The following is an 8,059-nucleotide window of genomic DNA, read 5'->3' on the forward strand; positions in this document are numbered from 1 at the left end:
CTTTTCGTTCCTTTTCGTTCCTTTTCGTTCCTTTTCGTTCCTTTTCGTTCCTTTTCGTTCCTTTTCGTTCCTTTTCGTTCCTTTTCGTTCCTTTTCGTTCCTTTTCGCACTTTCGGTACACCGTATTTAATGGCATAAACTAAAATCTTTCGTTTCCGCAAACAGCCCGGCAGGTAGGAAATGTGACGTAGGCCAGATACGTAGCTGGAGTCTCGGGGCCAATACATCGGGGTGCATGCAATTGCACCCACTTGATGACCACTTGGCCGCGCAGGAAAGCTTTGAAAAAACATGAAACCCTTAGCCATTTGGGACAGACGTCAGTGGAGACAGTGCGATAGTCTGAGAGAGATCTTATCAAGAAGCTTACACTCCCTAGCCGTACATCAGGCTTGGCCATGGGGTGTTACATAAACACTGGTCGATGACGAAACTACGAGAGGCAGATTGTGGTGGCAATGAAACCGTGATGAAGTTCTCCTCCCTGGTCCAATGCGTTAGAAGTGAATCAAGGGGAATATTGAAGTATTTTCCTTCAATATTGTGGACTGCTAAATACTTCTGTGAAGAATTTTAATCCTTGTTTAAACCTTGTGTAGCTAGAAGAAATTTGAATAATGAGTAGAGAGAGAGAGTGAGAGAGAGAGAGAGTGAAAGAGAGAGAGAGAGAGAAAGAGAGGGGAATCTATCAAACAATATCGGCACCATGTACCTCCATTCTATAGATTAATTTCACACGCCAACCATATAATATACTGTAACATTGCACGTGAAAGAAAGCTTATTTCGTTCGAAGAATACATTCAAGAATAGAATAATGCTACAAACAGACAACATGGGTTTTGTCATGACGGTCGAAAACGTATTCATGTAGTGATATAAGATGCTTGTTAGAAGTGAGTCCCTATGTATTCTGTTGTTGTGGAAATCAGGTGATGTACATAAAGACATCACAATGGCCCTGAAAAAAAGCATCGACATAAGTTCAGTTATTTCCTAATTGTCCTAGATTATCATGGTTATCCGTGCGACCTGACAATACAAGTCTCGCCATACATCAATGATTATCTTGAGTTCCCAGGAAAATGCCGTGTCCCTTCTACTATCTACCTCCTCTTTCTTAAGGCAACCATTACTCAACGTTAGTCTCCCTTGCCGTGATATCTTGTGATCTATGGCTTTCATAACTGCAAATGATACTTGCAGAAGTTAACTTCATCTCTTGAAGACAGCTGCCACTATATCATCCTTTGTTCTGATGTCGAGAAACGCTGGTGTTATTTGAACAGATGGTAAGGTGGTTCTACAAAGCTTGCATGTGTGCAACCGCCGCTAGCTATAGCATTCTCAGTCAAGAGATCAATCACTCACGACTATCATTAAACAAAATGACCATAGAGACAAGACTTATCCACATTCGAACATTAATATCAAGCTTTGGAACAACACCACGCAATGTTCTATGAGAGTTTTGTCTGTATTCAACATTGTAGAAATCTTTTGTCGTTAAGTTCTCTTGCGTACCTTATATAGTCTGGATAAACTGGCTGACAGAGAGAGAGAAATATGGCACAAACAAAGCAAAGTTTCATATTTCTCACTAAAACAAGAAATGTTATAAAAAAAAGTGTATGATTCCGTATACAGTGAAGTAGAAAATACTAAGGTATTCCCACACAATTATCCTTGCCGTATGATTGGTATGGCCTCAAGAGCCTTATGTAACGCCATATTCCTAATAGCATGTTACATAAGGAGTGCTCTTCAACGTACACTTTGATATACTCCACCCCCAGACGCTTGTTCGTGCATGTACAAGGCAATTTCAAAATCAAATCCATAGAGTAATCTGCTGTGGATATAGTATGTCTAGAAAACGCGGCTAAAATACGACGAGGACAGTGCCACTGCACTCAAGTTGGTAACTTATATTAACTGTGCCACAGACACAGTACAGACAGAAGATAAAGTTAGTCTTTTCTTTTACCTCCCCGACCAAAGTCAGGTACCCATTTTTACACCTAGGTGAAGTGAGGAAGGTCGTGTAAAGTGCCTTTCCCAAGGGCACAGCGTCGGGGGCACGGCGGGTATCGAACTCGGGACCTCTAGATTCGGAGCCGAACGCTCCACTAGTTACGACACACACGACGCCTTGATTTTAATGCATATTATATTCTCTTGGTCTGATCCATAAATATCCTTTGAAATATAACACGCTGCGTCTCTTGACGTAGAACGCCTCTTTCATATATCCCTAAGCTTATGTTGTCATCGCGTTGTTTGAAGCTACAGTATGACTATTCCCTGGGGTGCCATATATGTCTACCAGAGTAATGACATTCTCAGAAGCATACATTATTGCACCATGTGAGTAATAGTTACGACGTGCGGTATCTTTGTCCTTTGATCAATGTCTCCAACATAGGACAGTGCGCAATGGAGGAAAGCTTTCAAGTTTGGTTGGAGCGCGACCAAAGTAAGAGGGTTTCTAATGAAAGTAGGGTCTGTGCTGAACATACGTTGGGAAACAGAGATCAAAGTTCTGTTAATAATAAGCAATCAAAAAAGGAGACTTGACTTGATTTAAGGGGTTTATGTTATGCGCTAGTACATCTTCTTCAAGCCCACACATGTACATGTGCTTACGAGGGTCGTGATGTTAGTCATGATAAGTTTATCATTATTATTCATTACGTGCGCGAAAGGATTAAATCGATAATAATGAATAAGCTTTTAATTTTAAAATGCAAAACACTATGATCGAAATGAACTTTTAACGATTGAAGAATGAACAGAAGATTCATCTCTTGTCAGTAGTTAGCTTCGACAGTTACATAAGATACATTACTGTAAATGCATTTAGCTTCGCGGTGATTAATTTTCGCGTTAGCGGGAAAATGGAGTTTTTGCGGTGGTTTTAAGTTCGCGGTAGCGCCATAGACTGTAGTCTAAAACTATTATGGAAAAATGTTCGCGGTGATTCTAAGTCGAAAACCGCGAACATAAAACCACCGCGAACATTTCTGCATTTACAGTATTACCTCCAGGAAGGCGGTTCACCTACGATAGGTGTACTGTTTTTGGTAGTGTTTGTTTTGCATCAATTAGATTTGGACAAATTTTTATATGTAATATCGTTATTGAGGTGCCAAAGAAACATGTTAATTTTGCCCCCCTAGCAGCATTTACAAGTACTGCAGGATGACAACCAACACCCCCTTCCTGAAAGTATTGAGGTATAGTCCATGGTCAGCAATTCAAATGTCCCAGTATGTGAGGAAGTTGCTGGGATTGAAAAAGATGTATCAACAATGACTGTTTTACTCTCATCTAGTTCCAACAATCACAAAGTTCACCACAGCTTTTGAAAATCACGAAGATAGGTATTTACGAGGACCTTCTGGTTGTTTTAAATGTTAAAATATATACCTCTATTGTTACAGTAACAGTAACTCACTCAGAAGACAGACATCAAGGTATATCATCTGTAAATATCATCTTGTCTAACGCTAGGGGCATCAACATGGGAACACTGAATGACATTGACATTGACTTTATTATCAAAACACCCGACTGTGCAGTTGGGATTACACCAGATGTGTATCAACAGACTCCATCAATATAGATCTCTGTCATTTCATCAACTGTGTAATTATGGATGTTGAAGCAATGCTACTGTGTCGTATCAAACGCTGAGCTAAGTCACGATATTTGGAACTGGGCCGAGACTAAGTTCTTTACGGCAAAAAGAGCACGTTCAGCAATGGCAACCCTGCAGGGTCAGCTATCATCGCTGTAGGGTGAAGAATGGAATCGTGACGGCACAAGTATTCGTCTCGTTAACCAGCTGACCTTAATTGCTGTCAAATTTGGGGGGTAAATGTCACAGGAGAGACTACCAGAGCGCGCTGCCGGATCGTGAAAAACGTGCTCGCTGCGGTAATGATGCGATCAGGGAATTTTCGAAGCTTGCAGATGACAAATGGTGGTTTTATGAGCGTGCTGACACGAGGAGGTAATTGTACACACTCAGCACCATGGGACTCAAGCTGATGCTCTGTAATCATGTTAAAACACACAATTATCGCAGTGACATGCTGGGAACATTCGAATATGCTTTTAGGGATTTCAAAAAACGTAGAAAACAACGTAATTAACAAGAGACCGTGTATGGAGAGACTTGACTCTATGGGACATTTCAGCAACTGTCACTAGGGACATCAATTACCATTGATACTGTCTACAGCCACGGCTATAATACATATGGATTGCTGAAACGTCGTGATGTGGGCACACAAGGGCAACTAATGACAGAAAAGACGAGTATCTGATTAACCCTTGTCCATAATGGAGATTTATGTACATGTTTTGCAATTATAACAATCCATTAGGGAGAGTAGAGGTCTACATGCTTCGTTGATCATTCTGTTGTATACTGCTATGCCTATGAGTTTACAAAAGGAGTTTGTACTGGTACAAATCGTTTTTTTTTTCTTGTTGGACCGGTCCAGTAAAACAGGAGCTGAAAAACAATCAGTACACCGGATTTTGGACCGATTCGAAAATTAACAGATAATGTCGAAATGCTTTCAAGTGTTTTGGGGCTTACAGGTCCAAGAAAAGAACCAGAGCGAAGTAGAGGATAGTTGATATGCCGTCACAAATACACTAGGAAATGAGTTTGTAAAAAAAATGGACATTTTTGTTGCAAACCAGGTGAAAATATCCACAACATCATAACACACATTCTTTGATCATTCTAACACTTCTTGTTCACCTTATTCCAGATCATAGAAGACTTTCGCTAAAACCAACGGGGGTGCGATGTACTTAAATGAATGAAGAAGTATTACCAAAATAATATTTTTCTTTGCTTCTTTTCTTTGTAAAAATTGCATCTTTCGGTCGCCATTGCAATAGAGTTATCATTATTTTAGTAGTAGATTCCTCTTTTAGCCATCTACAACGTCTGGAAACAGTGCTAGTCACTTGTTTTACCCCTCTGATGTTCTAATAGGACAAGAAGAAGAAGATGTTCTTATAGCTAGTTTTTCCATAAACCATTTTGCATGTCTTCTGCAGTTTGGGCAATTTGACATCTTGACGTAAACTTCGTCTACCCGTCTCCATCGTATTCCGCTCGCATACCTACGTAATCTCTCTTGATAATGACCTACTATTGGTACGCGGTGTAACAACGTTATCCCCAGTTTTGACAGCCCAAATCCTCATGGCTGCTTTGCCATTTGATGTAATACCTGTGACGTCTACCACTTTTTCCGTGACCTTTAATGATTCATCCTGCCCAATGGTGCTTGCGGCATATCAAGTCATGAAATGGGTTTACGTTGTGTAGCCTAGCTTGAAGGGTCTTAGGACGATGTCTCGTGATCAGCTGAGACTTTGGTATAGGATAAAACGTGACCTTCTTCGTATGATGAAGAAAGGTTGTACTAGTGGTTGAACTTTGCTTTTTGGCAATCGAAGTCAGTCGGGGAACGTTTGGCCCTTCCCACATACTTTTAAGTATAAGCAGTGGATTTGGTTCTTTGTGGAATCTATTGCAGCTGTGTCTATAGTATACGTGCTATGTACACCGCGTTAGACCACTGATTTGGACACGTGTAACAGAAATGTTTGCCTTGTTTGCTTTTCAGCCCTTTTTTAATGAGATCGTTCAAATCAAGACAGAGTCACCAGACCACTTCAAGGCAATGAACTAAGGAGTTGTAAATAACTGAAATAGCGGTGGACATTTGTTTAAAAGCTGCTAAGTTGTAGACAGGATGAAAACAGTTAACGTTGAGAGAGTTCCACAATTTTGCTGTCCGGGGAAAGAAACTGTTGTTGTAGAAGGACTTAGAAACTTGCAATTGAGAGATTAGAGCACCCTTTAAGTTGGGGTTAAAGAGTTATAAAGAATGTGTTCTTTAGCCGTAACACATCTGTCCTTTTGAGCATGCATGTGGCCTTATAACACACGCCCTGGTGAAATGGACTATGTGTACATTTCATTGATTAACTCTTAACGGCCGCTGGCAAAGTGTATACCCGTGAAATTGAAAGGCAAAAATAGGTGAAACTGGGAAATGTGGCGGACAATTCCCTTTCAAGCTCACTTAATTCTCCACAGGCGACCATGAACTTTAGAACAGCTTACGTAAACCTGGTGCTACTCCCACCCTAGCAACTGACAGAATACGTTTAGTGGCGTTAAGCTTTAAATGGTGAAAACACTCCTTTGAAAGACTCCCTTCTGGTCGTTTATATTAATATCGCATTGTCACTATCATTTTGTTACTTTCCTTAGTCAGAATACATATCTGAATTATCAATTTGAAACATTGTCCTCACACGACTCCAGCAAATGTGACATGCAAACTACATTATAAATAATAAAGTAAACAACTAGATAACGTCTCAAGAGTACTAAATGTCAGTTGTAATGCATCACGCTATTTGTTTTGTATACGTTTTAATTGCCTGGTTGTCTATTGCGCTGAGTTTTTGACGCCGACGGATGAAAACATGTCAAAACCGGGTTCCAAATATGGACATATGCTCTAATAATACATACAGTGTTAGCAGCATAACGGATTGAATGATGCTGCGGTCTAATGTTCAGGTTCTGCTTTTTCGATGGTTATAAAGTTTTGTGCGTCATCTCTAGGTATGCATTACAAATGATTCAATTTACAGTATGGCATACAGGATTGTGTATGAATCACCTATGTATTGTAGCATGGGTTCATTTTTGGTCGTTTGATTGTTTAATGTTGCATGAAGAAAACTTGAAATCGATAGATGGTACTAGTACTCAAGCTCATTCTGCTTTAATCTCGTGAACATTCACCGAAACGCTGTGTCCATTAAAGTATTATCGTGAAGTAAAAGTAGAGTGATCTGACCAATGCACCAGGTATGCATTTGTGCTATGTTAAATTGGCATAAAATGAACTTCAATGAAATTATACTGCCGCAAAGAGGTTTATGACGTTGTTTCTTTGCCTCATCTACTGCACTTTATGGGAAAGGATTTGGCGGATCATTAGTGCATTTCGACCCAGTATATTTTACATGCCATCAACAATGGCACCATAAAAAAAATACAGCAGAGTTAAGGGGAGCATGATAAAGTGTAAAATAATGTAAAAGTTACACGGACGAACTTCGGTGTCAGGAAAACAAAAAGGCCAATTTCTAAGTTGGAGAGAATTTTTGTGTACTATACTACACATCAGATACATGTACTTGGAATCGCCCTACCAATATTGAAGTAACATTAGAAAAAAGTATTAAGATTCACTTGACAGATAAAAATAACAAAAACTTCCGAAAATCCCCAAACTCCCGTATTACAGAAGAATGGTCATCCGTCTTCCATTGCCTCTAATTAAGACGGCAAACCCAACAAAGTTAGATTGAATTGTCCCATATCTTAAGTCTTTTTATTCCTAGAATCTACGTTGTTATTGTCATTACAGTGCTTTTAAAAATTTGTTAAAGTAATATAATGATTTGCTCTAGACGAAAGGTAAACGCTCATGTGGAAAAAGCATCACTACGGATGACCAGGGTGTCCCATTGCAAAGAGGTATAGCATCAAATATTGACATATGTTACGTTTGACTCTCAAAACATTATTTTTCTAACAGTGCATTTGCATACACAAAGACTCTACAAATGTATAGATTGCATAATCTATATGCCTTCCGGTACGTTAGCACGTCAAAATCTTTCTCTTCAAAGGATATTGCCCGTCATTTGCCGCCGGAAAGTCTGGTGCTACCCTAAAAGCTATTCCCTATCACATGTGGCATTTCTATGCATTAGTGTACAAGCGTCGTATAATCATGTACATTACATGTCGGATCTGTGGTAACTGAATAAATCTCTATACTGTTGCATTGTCAACCTTAGCTGTTAGTTACAATGTTTCTGGTAATAGAAACATCGCCAGTGACACAAGTCATAAATTTTCTTAACCACACAGTACGCCTCAAAACATATAGGCAGATGCAGAAGTTGAAGAATTGTTTTAACTGTTTTAATTCTTAAA

Source organism: Branchiostoma floridae, chromosome 11 (assembly GCF_000003815.2).
Source record: "Branchiostoma floridae strain S238N-H82 chromosome 11, Bfl_VNyyK, whole genome shotgun sequence".
Classification (NCBI taxonomy): Eukaryota; Metazoa; Chordata; class Leptocardii; order Amphioxiformes; family Branchiostomatidae; genus Branchiostoma; species Branchiostoma floridae.